General features: G+C 46.9%; 1 protein-coding gene across 5 annotated transcripts in view; it reads right to left on the minus strand.

Moving 5' to 3' along the window:
• SFSWAP (splicing factor SWAP) overlaps window positions 1–13,088 on the minus strand; it is an 89,520-nt gene that overhangs the window by 58,291 nt on the left and 18,141 nt on the right. The window lies entirely within an intron of this gene.

Genomic DNA, 13,088 nt, shown 5'->3' on the forward strand with positions numbered 1-13,088 from the left:
CTCTGATGCTTTTGCAAATATGTTCCTATAAAAGGGTTTCATCTTCAAGAAATTCATGGAAAAGACTCTGACAAGTACAGGTTTCTGGTAACTGACTGTACTGCTGAACTGAATGAATAAGCATTTTCAGAACTCTAATGAAAAACTGATGAACACATAAAAGTGCTAACAAAAGATTAAGATGAAAAAAAAATTAATTACATGGGACTGAGTGAACTGATGAGGATGAGTATAATTTTTGTGACTTTCTGTTTGAATTAAAAAAAAAAATCCCACAAGGACTCAGAGGCAAAGAATATACAAATCAATTTTCACTGCAAAGTAAAGGAGCTGCTACAGTGGAGGATTACTGGACTGAATGTCAATATTATGACGTAGTATGAGTGTGTTTCATGTTTGGTAATTGCAATCATTGTTGCTTTTGTTGTGGTCATCCATGTACAGTGCTTGATGTCAGTCTATTTATCTCTTGTAAAAATAAAATACAGTGTGTGTGTGTGTGTGTGTGTGTGTGAAAAAAAAAAAGAGAATAGGCATCTTAGAAACACACAACCTTAGGAAAAAAAAATACCACATTATAAAAAACAAAAAACAAAAACAAACAAAAAAACCCCTTAAAATCGAATACATATATATCTAAAAAAATGAAAACACTAATTTGAAAAGATACATGCACCCTAACTTTCAAAGCAGCATTATTTACAATATCCAAGATATGGAAGCAACCTAAGTGTCCATCAGCACATGAGCTGATAAAGAAGATGTGGTGTATACACACACACACACACACAAACACACACACACACTCACACAGTGGAATATTACTCAGCCATAGAAAAGAATGAAATAATGCCATGTGCAACAACATGGATGGACCTGGAGGGTATTACACTTAGTGAATTAAGTCAGACAGAAAAAGACAAATGCTGTATGACATGACATATGTGGACTCTAAAAGCTAAAATGAGTAAACATAAAAAAGAAGCAGACTCACAGATACAGAGAACAAACTGGTGGTTACCAGTGGGGAGAGGGAAAGGGGGAGGGGCAAGACAAGGGTAGGAGATTAAGAGGCATAAACTATTACATATAAAATAAATAAGCTACAAGGATATATTGTACAGCACAGGGAATACAGCCAATACTTTATAATAACTATAAATGGAGTATCACCTTTAAAAGTTGTGATTCACTATGTTGGCCCCTATAACTTACATAACATTGTACAGCAATTGTACTTCAACTAAACCAAAGCTTTTACCTCCAGAACCACCTCCCGCCCCAGGAGGCCCCTGCCCTGCCCGCCTGCACACACGTCCCTGGGGCAGTTCTCTGCAATCAGGGCTGTGGTCACAGAAGGCAAAGCACCTTGAAAGCAGCGAGAGGGAGGCTGCACAGCTCCCAGGTTAGAGCGGGCACCAGAGGAGCGTGTCACGAGCGAAGCCCACTGACGGCAAGGCGCGTGCTGAGGCATTCCGCGAGGGCAGGACGCCAGCCCGCCGACACCACCCCGTGGCAGACACTGCAGATGTGCACTCGTCGCTGCAGCGGGGCCTCACAGCTCTTGAAATCCTTGAACTGGAAACCCTTTAAAATGACTACCAACTAGAGAACATGTGTTTTTGTGTACAGCTCCCAACTCAGAGATTCTCATGAATGCTAAGTTTTGAGAATCGCTGGACCAGACGGGGCAAAGGACAGACAGAGGTCCGGCTCCCTGGAGCTCGCCATCCTGTCCTAGACACGGGGTGGGGCGGTGTGCAGGGTCCCAAAGGGCGCCCGCAGTCCCACTTCTCACCGGGCTTCCAAGGCATGAGACTCCTACTAGGGCTGTTGCTGTTCTCAGGACTCTCTGTTGAATTTTTCAAGAGGGGATTGGGTTTTACACAAAGTGAAATGCCGATGTGATTTTAATAAACATCATGATAATGTTTATTAAAACATGCCTACTCCAAATAAATCTAAGACAGAAATGTCAACGGGTGCCTACACTTCCCAAGGGCAGGCATAGTTGTGTGGAAAGATCGAGCTGCTTAAAACCACCGGCACATTCTTAAGCACTTCCTCCCTGACACTCTGTGCGCTTAGAAACGTACAGAGCTGCGGAACCCAGGGTCAGACAGACCTGCCTAATTACCTTCCAAAGCCCTTCTATTCAACAGGCTTCTTGCAAAAATCAGAGCCAATTTACTGATCCTTGTATGTGATCTTAATCTTGTATAAATCTAACTCTCAGAAGAGAATGTCAGCCTTGGAAGGGTTCTTGGAGATCAGCTGGCTGGTCAGCAATCCCTGCTGTCAGTTCAGAAATATAAACGTGTGTCTGTATTAAGAATGAAAGGGGGCTTCCCTGGTGGCGCAGTGGTTGAGAATCCGCCTGCCAATGCAGGGGACACGGGTTCGAGCCCTGGTCTGGGAGGATCCCACATGCCGTGGAGCAGCTGGGCCCGTGAGCCACAACTACTGAGCCTGCGCGTCTGGAGCCTGTGCTCCGCAACAAGAGAGGCCGCGATAGTGAGAGGCCCGCGCACCGCGATGAAGAGTGGCCCCCGCTCGCCGCAACTAGAGAAAGCCCTCGCACAGAAACGAAGACCCAATACAGCCAAAAATAAATAAATAAATAAATAAATTTATAAAAAAAAAAAGAATGAAAGAAAATAGCTTTCCTGAGTTCCATGGAGAAAAATAAGTATACTCTTAAAAGACCGATCTACTTTATCCACACGAGATCGTGAAAAAGAAGCGCTGTGCTACCAGCTGAGCGGGCCTGGGCAGCAGCAGCAAGACCGCCCGCCCGCCCGCCCGCAGTGCCCCTGCCCACCCCGGGCAGTGCCTGGCCCCCTGGCCTCCGCCACTGGATGGCCAACCGGTCTCCATCCACCTGCATCCTTGGGACTTCCCTACTAACTTCAACGGCTTTAAATCCTACTTACACTTGCTGGTTCCAGAACTGCTATCTCCAGCCCTGAGCTGAACTGGTATGTTAAGTGCCTGCTCGACACGCGCACTGGGACATCTCATAAAGCTCTCAAGGGACAGCGTCCAGAACACAGCTGTGCCCACACACCGCCGCTCCTGCTTCCTGCGGCCGCGCCTCCTCCCGCTGAGTCAGCCCGGGCTCCGTGGTTTCTCTCGGACCCATACCCGCCTCCCGGGAACCAGAGCCCTTCCGGCTGCTGCCCTAGAGGCTCCAGGGACCCCTTCCTAGACTAGCCAGAGCCCCCATACTGCCCGCCCAGCCGCGTCACTCCCATCAAGGCCCCAGCCACGTTCCCTTTCTGTGAGGCACCTGCCTCGGGCCCCATGCCCCCCCCCCCCCCGCCCCCCGGCTACCCCAATCGGGCCTCACCCGGACTTCCTCAGGCCTCTGGGCCCCGGAAGCCTTGGCTCGAGGGCCTCCCTGGTTCCGTCCGCCAGCACTGCGGACTCCCCAGGGGTCTCACGGATTCTGCTCCACGATGGAGGGAAGGCCGTGCACTGCTCTTCCCAGCATGGCTTGCCCGTGATGCCAGTTTGTTCAGTGAATGTACAAGTCACATGTGGAAGAACAGGAACTGGAATGGCACAGGGCAAAGGCTTCTAGGAGATGGTGGCCTGGAACCTTCCAAACTCTGAAGGGCAATATTCAAACCACAATTCTGGGCCCATCCAAATGACCTACCATGAGTGAGAGGAGAATTAGGGCATTTTCAGACACTCAAGGATCAAAAAAAACGGTCTTCCTGTGTATCCTTTCTTCGCAAACTACTGGAGGACGTGCTCCAGCAAAATACAGGAGTAAACAAACAAACAAGGAGAGGACAGCACTAACAACACAGGAAAGCAATGAATGGAAGTCAGCGGAGCACCCCGGCTTACAGGCTGGGAACACGGCCTGTCCAGATTGGCGCCAGTGGCCAGCAGCTCAAGAAATAACAGCTGTCGGACTTCCCTGGTGGCGCAGAGGTTAAGAATCTGCCTGCCAACGCAGGGGACACGGGTTCGAGCCCTGGCCCGGGAAGATCCCACATGCCGCGGAGCAACTAAGCCTGTGCGCCACAACTACTGAGCCTGTGCTCTGGAGCCTGCGAGCCACAACTACTGAGCCCACATGCTGCAACTACTGAAGCCCGTGCGCCTAGAGCCCATGCTCTGCAACAAGAGAAGCCACGACAATGAGAAGCCCGCGCACCACAACAAAGAGTAGCCCCTGCTCACCACAACTAGAGAAAGCCCGTGCACAGCAATGAAGACCCAACACAGCCAAAACTAAAAACAAATAAATAAATTTATTTAAAAAAACAAAAAAACCCAGTCTACGTGATTGGAGAATCCTCTTCTGCCTACAGTTGAGCGTTGCGCTTTCTCACACTGAAAACCTTTACCTGAGGACAGGTGACACTACAGGGGTTACATATTATGCGTCAACAACGCAATTCAATGGTGAGCAAAATTATCACTGAATTCTGCATTTTCAAGGGTGAGGAAAGTGCCCAGTAATCCCAGGGAATATTAAAAACGTTCAAGGTGCTTCAGAAGTAGAATGAGAGAAATCAAAGCTGAAACCTCCCTCTCTATCCCTTTTCTTAAAACTCTCGTATCCACTCAACTGTCTCTTGACGTCTGTTCTCAAGCCTTCTGGCTTCACCGCCTGGACTGGGATAATTTTCAGAAGTTCCTTAAAAACCCCTTCTGGCCACCGTTACCTCTAGGCAGAGCACTTACCTACTAGCTCTCTACCATACACAATCTATGATACAATTGTGTATTCGTACACAATTGCAAGGGAAAACTACAGTCAAACCAAAAACTCCCTCAAATTCTACGTCCACAGTTTTTAAGTAAAAAAATATTATGACCCTGGGACTTCCCTGGTGGCGCAGTGGTTAAGAATCCGCCTGCCAATGCAGGGGACATGGGTTTGAGCCCTGGTCCAGGAAGATCCCACATGCTGCGGAGCAACTAAGCCTGTGCACCACAACTACTGAGCCTGCACTCTAGAGCCCGCGTGCCACAACTACTGAAGCCGAGCACCTAGAGCCCGTGCTCCACAACAAGAGAAGCCACCGCAATGAGAAGCCCGCGCACTGCAACGAAGAGTAGCCCCCGCTTGCCACAACTAGAGAAAGCCCGTGCACAGCAACGAAGACCCAATGCAGCCAAAAACAAACAAACAAATAAATAAATTTATTAGAAAATAATATATTATGACCCTCCCCATCCCCCAAACACTTAAAAGCTTTCACCATCTGGATCAGCACATACCGTGTCTAAAAACCCTGAGGCTCCCCTCGCCGCAGTGAATGGCAGTGGCCGACGGCCGTTAAGGGCTCAGGAGCCAGACGCTGGAGAAGACGGAAGCTCACCACGGGCTCACGGTAGCCACCCTGCTTAATTTCCTTCACTGTGACACACAGACAGCCCTGTGTTTAGGGAAAAAGAATCCCCAAACAAAAGGAGACTTGTTTTGCTGTCACCAAACTGGAAGAGGAAAATCTGAAGACTTCTGTAGTGACACGGAGAATTTCTCACTTGTAAACTCACTGGAAACCACCCAAATGGATCCGTTTTAGATACATGAATGGGTGACTCAAGAACTTTAAGGCCAGTGTTGAAAAGCGACTGCTCTTTTTTTTGCTTCTCGAGATGCCTTGTCTCCAACCATTACTTAAAGTCTTCATCAGTGACCCTCAAGCAAAATGACCTGAATTTTTTATACCGTATGGAGGTTTTGGAGGCAAGTTACATAAGAACAGGCTCTGGAGAGTCCGGGTGGAAAAATCAGGCGGCTCAAGCATGAGACCAGGAGCTCAGGGTGAGGCAAAGCCTCAGGGGTATGGGAGGTGGGAGCCTGCGGCCGGGGCTCTGTGCTGTCAGAAGTCTCCCCTGGGCCCCCGACTGGGGGAAGGACATCTGCTCCAGGGCGTTCTGGGGACCTCGTGAGAGCAGAGAACGGAGTCTCCAGAGGAGCTGCACTTGGGAGGGACGACAGAGCATCTCAGAGCAGGTGAGGACGGTGTCTAGGAGGGGTGGCCAGTGCTGGGATGAAAGGTCTGGACGGAGCTGCCGACCTGAGCGGGGGAAGGTGTAAAGGACAAGGCCCAGCGAAAGGAGCCCAGCGAGGAACATGCCGCGCCAACAGTGAAGAGCTGCGTCGGGAAGGAAACAGAGCCCAAGCAACCTCTGAGTTCTTCGGGCCACGGACGAATTCGGAAAGACAAGAATTCAATTGAGCACAAAGAAAAGGAAGTAAAACAAGCAATGAGACGGAAGGGATCCTGCTGAGCAGGGTCAGGAACTGGGCCTGGGTGCCTGCTTCAGCCCAGCTCGGGAGAGCTCAGGATGGTTTCACATTTTCAAACGGTTCAAAAACAAAACCAAAACAACCCAACAAAACACCATTTCACGATGTAAACATTCCATGACATTCAAGGTTCGGTGTCCATCAATCAAGTTCTATTAGGGCTCAGCCACGTGCCCTCGTTCCCGACGGTCAGTGCGGCTTTCATGCTCCACCAGCACCAGCAGCTGCCACAGAGGCTGCTCGGCTGCCACACTGGAAACGTTTACATCCTTTACAGAAAAGGTCTGCAAACCTGCTGGAGAGTTTAGAAAACAAACTGAGGACCAAAATACCACCATTATTGACTAGAAGGAACAGAACAGTCACAGCTGAAAAAAATCAAGTCACCAACCAAGGAGAAGATGGATAGGAAGAGGATGTAATCATGCTGAATGCCAAAGAGAAACAGATTAAAAAAAAAAAAAAAGAAAAGAAAATGACAGATATGGAAGAAAAAGATGATCCAAAATAAGGAAACTGGTGTCTTTTAAAAGACATTCAGAGGTATAATAGAAAATACTTTCCCTGAAATGAGAACTGCATCTTTGACTGAAAGGGTACAAAATAAATTCCAGGAAAACTGGGGGCTTTATGCTGATTAAGTTATTAAAATTTAAGGGCAAAAAGAATTCTTTAGGTATCCAGGCAGAAAAAGCAAGCTCTTAAGGGGTGAGGGAGGGGAAGATGGAGCTGGCCTCGCCCCTTCCACAGCAACATGCAGCAACGCTCCCAAGTTCCAGGCAAGTGTGACTAAGTGTACTATTCTCTGCCTAGTTGCTATTTATGTCAAAGGGCAGCAGACATTTTCAAACATAAGATCTCAGAGAACAGCACCCAGGAGCAACTAACGAAAACCAACCAACTCACTCACTCAACTAGTCAGTGGCAGAAGTCAGCCAACCCAGGTTTCTCTGATAGGAAGGACCATGTGAGATTCTAGTTTACAAGATCTCAGAGAAAGAAAATACAACCCAAGTATTTTATACCCAGGCAAGTTTTCCTTTCTACACCAGGGTCGATGGCAGGGACTTTTCAAGAATGCATGAAATGGAACCCTTGTAAAAACTTACTTGTTTATGAAATTCAAACGACCAAGAAACGAATCAGATAAAGAACTCAAAGAGAGATGCTCTGACAAAAAAACTAATCCATAGAACTCAGACTAACCAACCAGGGAAAAGAACAGAATGTAAATACTACTTTAAACTCTCACAATCTAAACACAGTATTTCTTAAAAAAAACCCAGCAGTTAGGGGAGGGGTGAAGGGAAGGCATTTTACTAGCGCTGAATTTTCTCTAGTTTCTTAGTTGATTAATAACATCTAAGATAAAAAACATATAGCTTGAAAAAACCCCTACAATTCCAACCTCTCTGATGTTCTCCTTTTAGAACTGAATTCATGAGGTATGGAAGAAACTTTTAACTGAAGTTCAGGAATTACTTCATTTTCATTTTGATTACAGTTCTTCAGCTAAATTCAAGTAAAATTATAAAGCTTATTTCCACTTTAACACAAATATTTCTAACTATACATCAACTTTTTAATCTATCTTTGCATAGAAATTATCTTTGTATTCTAAAGATATGAGCTTTCTTTTTTTCCCCTTTTTCCCACAATATCTCAGTCTTTTTCACTGTGCCAATGATGCTCACCTAATGTTAAAAATGGCTATTTCTGGATGGTGGCATCTTGGGTAATATTTTTACTTTTTCCCTTTTACTTCTCTTGAATTATAGTACAGCTATTTCTAAAAAAGAGTTTGGAAGGTAAGTAAAGCATTTCAAGGTCATGACTTTGCAGAAAAGAAAAGCTAAAAACAACAGCAAAACCACATTTTAAAAACTGGGAAGAAGCATGAAAATATCTACTGCAGCCACGTGATGTGGTTTAATTTCACTTAAGCTATTTATAGACCGAAACATCAAAAAAACCGAGCTGGCATTTTATTTAAAAAAACCCGCATGCTGTAACAGTGGGTAGTATTTCAGCATTACTGATTCCGGCATAATTTATTTTATTTATTATGCTTTTTTGCAAGGATTTATAGCTAAATAGCAGAAGACAACTAAATAATAACAGAAAACAGCATGAAAGACAGTTCCCTGTCAGGCTAAAAAGGAAACAGATTGTTTAAGTTTCACATATCTATATTTAAGGAGCTTCTAGAAAAAAATTCTTTTAAAATAAAAATAGATGCTTTTCTTCCTAGACTGCCAAATCTAGGAAAACCTCTAATCAGCAGAAAGTAAATAACAAGGGACGACTGAATACCTTCTAAGGTGATTATTAAACACCAAGTAACGTAAAGAGACGGAAAAGCTCAGTGACTCCAGCTGCCTGGAGGGGCCCCAGCAGGTGGGCTCTCTAGCCGCTGTCTGGGACACAAGCTGTCACAAGGACTGCTGCAGCCTCAACAGGATACATACAGGGAGAGCTGACAAAACGGTCTTGCCATTAAAATCTCAAACCTGCAAAGAATTAACTCAGGATACGAGTGTTTCAAATGAGCATCACACAAATCTGTAATTTTTCCGAAGGTTCAAAGCAGTGTAAATGGACAGGGAAGGAGTCACCGCCTCGCCCTGCACCCTCTTCTAAGCGCACCGCTGGTACCAGTCTCTTACCTGCCCCTCCAGTCTCACACCAAACGCCCCCTTCGGCCGCACCCTCGCCCACCAGGAGCCCCAGGCAGAGCCTCCAGATGCCGCTGTGCCCTAACCCTACTCCATTCGTCCTCCCTGAGGGACACACAGGGCATCTCAGTCTTTTGCTAATAAAAATCGTTCTTACAATGAACATTCTTGTAAGCTCAGTCTTTACACATATAAGCTCAGTTCTGGGTCAAAGGCGCGCATTTTAGGTTCTGGTCTACACTGCCAGCTTGCCCTCCACAAGTCTAACACTCCCACCAGCAACACGATGTCGACCTTTTCCTTCTTTGCTTACGTGACAGCTGAAAAATGGCATGTCTCTCTTTTATTTAATCTCTGTGATTACTAAGAAATTCAAACAGGTATACATGAAACAACATTTTCCACAGCCCAGAAACGTCGATTTTATCCTAAGACTTATAATTTCAAAGTGTTCTTGTGTGCCTGCGAATGGATATTTTTCCACCATAACAAAAAGTCTTGGATTCTTCATATATTTGCTGCAGCCTGATTTAAATGAAATGTTGGATTTTATTTTCCACGGAGGTTAGGTTCCAAAGTCAGCAGATACAATGCCATTTGAGTGAGCAGCAAGGGTAAACCTTTAAAAAACATTGTACGGTCATTTTTACCTTTGTGAATTATTCATACTGCAGTTCATTTTTCTACTGGGCTATAAGTTTTTTTTCCTATTTGACTGTAAAAGCTGTTTGTCTGTTAGTTTCTTCTGCTTTCTCAATGGTTTTGTTTTTTCCATTAGTTGAATATAATGTCTGTTGGCTTAAAATAGATGATTCTTGTTCCGTTATTTTCGGGCTTCCCTGGTGGCGCACTGGTTAAGAATCCACCTGCCAATGCAGGGGACACGGGTTCGAGCCCTGGTCCAGGAAGATCACACATGCCGCGGAGCAACTAATCCCGTGCGCCACAACTACTGAGCCCGCAAGCCACAACTACTGAGCCCACATGCCACAACTACTGAAGCCCGCGAGCCTAGAGCCCGTGCTCCGCAACAAGAGAAGCAACCGCAATGAGAAGCCTGTGCACCACAATGAAGAGTATCCCCCGCTCGCTGCAGCTAGACAAAGCCTGCGTGCAGCAATGAAGACCCAACGCAGCCAAGACTAAATAAATAAAATAAATTAAAAAAAAAAAGTTGTTACTTTCCTGAGAACTCTCACATCTGGCACTTACACCTGGAAGTAGTTTTGCTGTTGGATAAAAGGTGAGGCTCTAATGGGATCTGTTTTCCGAATCGCTTTTCCCCGACACCATGCTTTTCATAAGCCAGTCCTTCCTTGTTTGAACCTGTCTCTGGGGGGCTCATTCATCCTTTCCCTCTGAAGAGTCTCCTGGGTTTTGGGCTGGGGAGGCCCCCGGAGGCACTAACACACCAGGCCAGGACGCTCCTCTTTAGAATGCTGAACCTTTCTGCTTTTACCAGCAGAGTTTTTCACTTAAACTTTTTCTGGTTAAACGTACTGTAATTACATATTTAATTAAAATTTATGGAAACAGATGAAATCTGAGTGAGAAAAGAGAATTGCTGATTCTGTGAAAATGAAACTGAATCCTCTGAAAAGATCGGATAAAACACCAATTGCTTAAAAAACAAAAACAAAAAACTGTTGTGGAACCCAAGGAGGGAGAAAGAACTGTGAAAGCCTTGAAGTAAGACACTGCAAGCCTGGGGTTCTGCTCTTGGGCGCCTGGCGTGCACCTCACCTCACAGAACTCAGGCTGGCTGTGGTGAGGACGTCCGTCAGAGGCAAGGCCGTGGCCCACGTCAGAAGCGGGTCAACAGCAGCACATGTCAGGCACGTACGTACGTAGCATTTTTAGACCTGTTTTAATCACACATTTTCTGTAAACCACCAATTACTTAGGCCTCCCAAGGACTTCTATTGTAACATCTCATTTTATTATCTGATGGGCCATGTCGCCTTTATTTGCCTCTTTTTCAAATTTTTCATATTCTTGCTTGCTATTTTTTAAGATAACCATAGACTCTAATCACAAATAAAAACATCTTTGAGAACCCAAGTACAGGTGTCTGTGTTCATTTCTTCTACGCATTTTTCTTATCGAGATCCAAGTTCTAAGGCCGCCTCTCCCATCCTATGACTCCCGGATGCTAGATGGGCTGTTGTCATGGCAACCCAAGGAGCCGATCCTGGAGGCAGGGCTCTCAGGGAACATTTTCTCCACTAGGCACTGCCTCTCCCCTCTTCACAAAGCGGCCCGTGCTCAGGTCTCCACTTCTACACCCCCCATTCACTTCCCACCCGGGTGGAGTCTGGCTTTTGTCCTCCCCATTTTAACAAAACTGCTCTCACTTCCCGGCACGATGCATTTAAATCTGTGTGAAATCTGAAGGACACTTGACAGCCCCTCCCCAGCTTCTGGGCAGAGCTGACTACTGCCGAGCACGGTCTCCACAGAGAAGCTCTGCGACCTCCCTCTGTCCCGCTGCCCAGGTACCCTCCTGCACCCACGGCAGAGGCTGGACGCGGGCACCTATGAGTAGCATCTGGCTTGCCTTACGTTTTGTATTTTTACAAAATACGCCTTGTATTTTTACAAAATATGAATTCACTACTGACATTTGTAAGTTGACATGTTTCACCTAAACACGCTAGGTTCCTTGCTTCTCTGGAAAACCCAGAACCTGGTCCCGGCCCTGTGGCATGGCTGAAACCCAAGTCTCAGCAGCACACCCTCTGTCGGCACCGACTCCCTCCTTCATCGCCACTGGCCTGGGCACACGTGAGGCTGGCCCTCAACGCAGCGCGCGTGCCCAGCACCAGGCGTGACCCCCATACCGCCTCTCCTACTCGTGGCTGTCACCCTTGCATGTGTGAAGGAGAAGATGACTGTCAGAACAATTATTTTATCGAGGGGAAGAGCTGGTTCCTAACTGGTGCCCCCGCTGCTGGAGCACCTCCGGCCGGGGTCAGGGGCCAGGGGCCAGGGAGGGAACCAGGACATCCCGCCCATGCACTGGCCTGCAGGGTTTGCACAGAGCAAGGGTGGGATTTCCCCCGGGGGAGAGGCTGCCAAGGGTCACCCTGGCCTCTGGGGCCCCTAATGAGTGGCAGGAGGGACTGAAGCCATGGGGCTCCAGGCTCCCTGGGTCCTGCCCACCCCTCTCATCCTCCAGCCGGCCGTGACTCGGCCCAGGCCATGGTCAACAATCAGAGCGTGGGACCTCGCAGTGAAATCCCGAGTCACGGAGTGGCCTCTCTCGGCTACTCCCCTGCCCAGTCCTACAGGGTGTGTAGAAACACAGAGCCATCACCGACCTCACAGTTAACTGCACACACACTAGTGATAAGCAGCGCGAATAACCTGAAAATGGCCACTCAACCCTGAATTTTTATTCCTTTCCGATGCAAGAAGTTTAATAGCTCTAGAAATCTGAGGAGGCGCAGGGACACTGCATTCAACTTGTGCAAATTCAAAGACAGGTCTGAAAAGAGAAAGCAAGGAAAAAGGAAGCCAGAGACATCCCACTCAGTGAGCGTATACCCTGGACTGAGGTAAAGATGGGGGCAGAAGCTCCCGGTCACACCCAACTCGCGATTCACGGGCTTCACCCGGGCGGACGCGCTGTCTGTACGGAGAGCCCCACCGGGAGGCATGAGGAGTGATTTACAAAGCCCTGCAGGGATTACCGCCCACTCTGACGCCCATCACACCCCCAGCCCGGAACCAACCCGCAGGTAAGATGAGACCGCACCAGATCTGCTCTTTGATTCGAATGTTTAAAGAAACTAGATTTAACTTGATTTATGCATTAAAGAAATTATCTGAGTTCTCTAAGAGATTTTTTTAAAGACACATGCATTAAGTTCACTCAAGTAACTGATTTTTGAAGTCTAAAAATGTTAATTTAGCACATCAAAATTGCACATGGCACGCCAGTGCCAGACGGGAATTGCAAAAGGAGACAGTTATCATTTCTAACAAAAGCTTCTTCCTGAAGTAACAAGCAGCTTACGTTTTAAAAGGGAATTAACCTCAGGCTGACCCTCCAATCCCTGAGAGTGACAAGCTTTATAAATTCATTGTATCAGATGTCCCTGTGAAGTAGGCTGAACAGATGAATTCCC

This window comes from Balaenoptera ricei, chromosome 14 (assembly GCF_028023285.1).
Source record: "Balaenoptera ricei isolate mBalRic1 chromosome 14, mBalRic1.hap2, whole genome shotgun sequence".
NCBI lineage: Eukaryota > Metazoa > Chordata > Mammalia > Artiodactyla > Balaenopteridae > Balaenoptera > Balaenoptera ricei.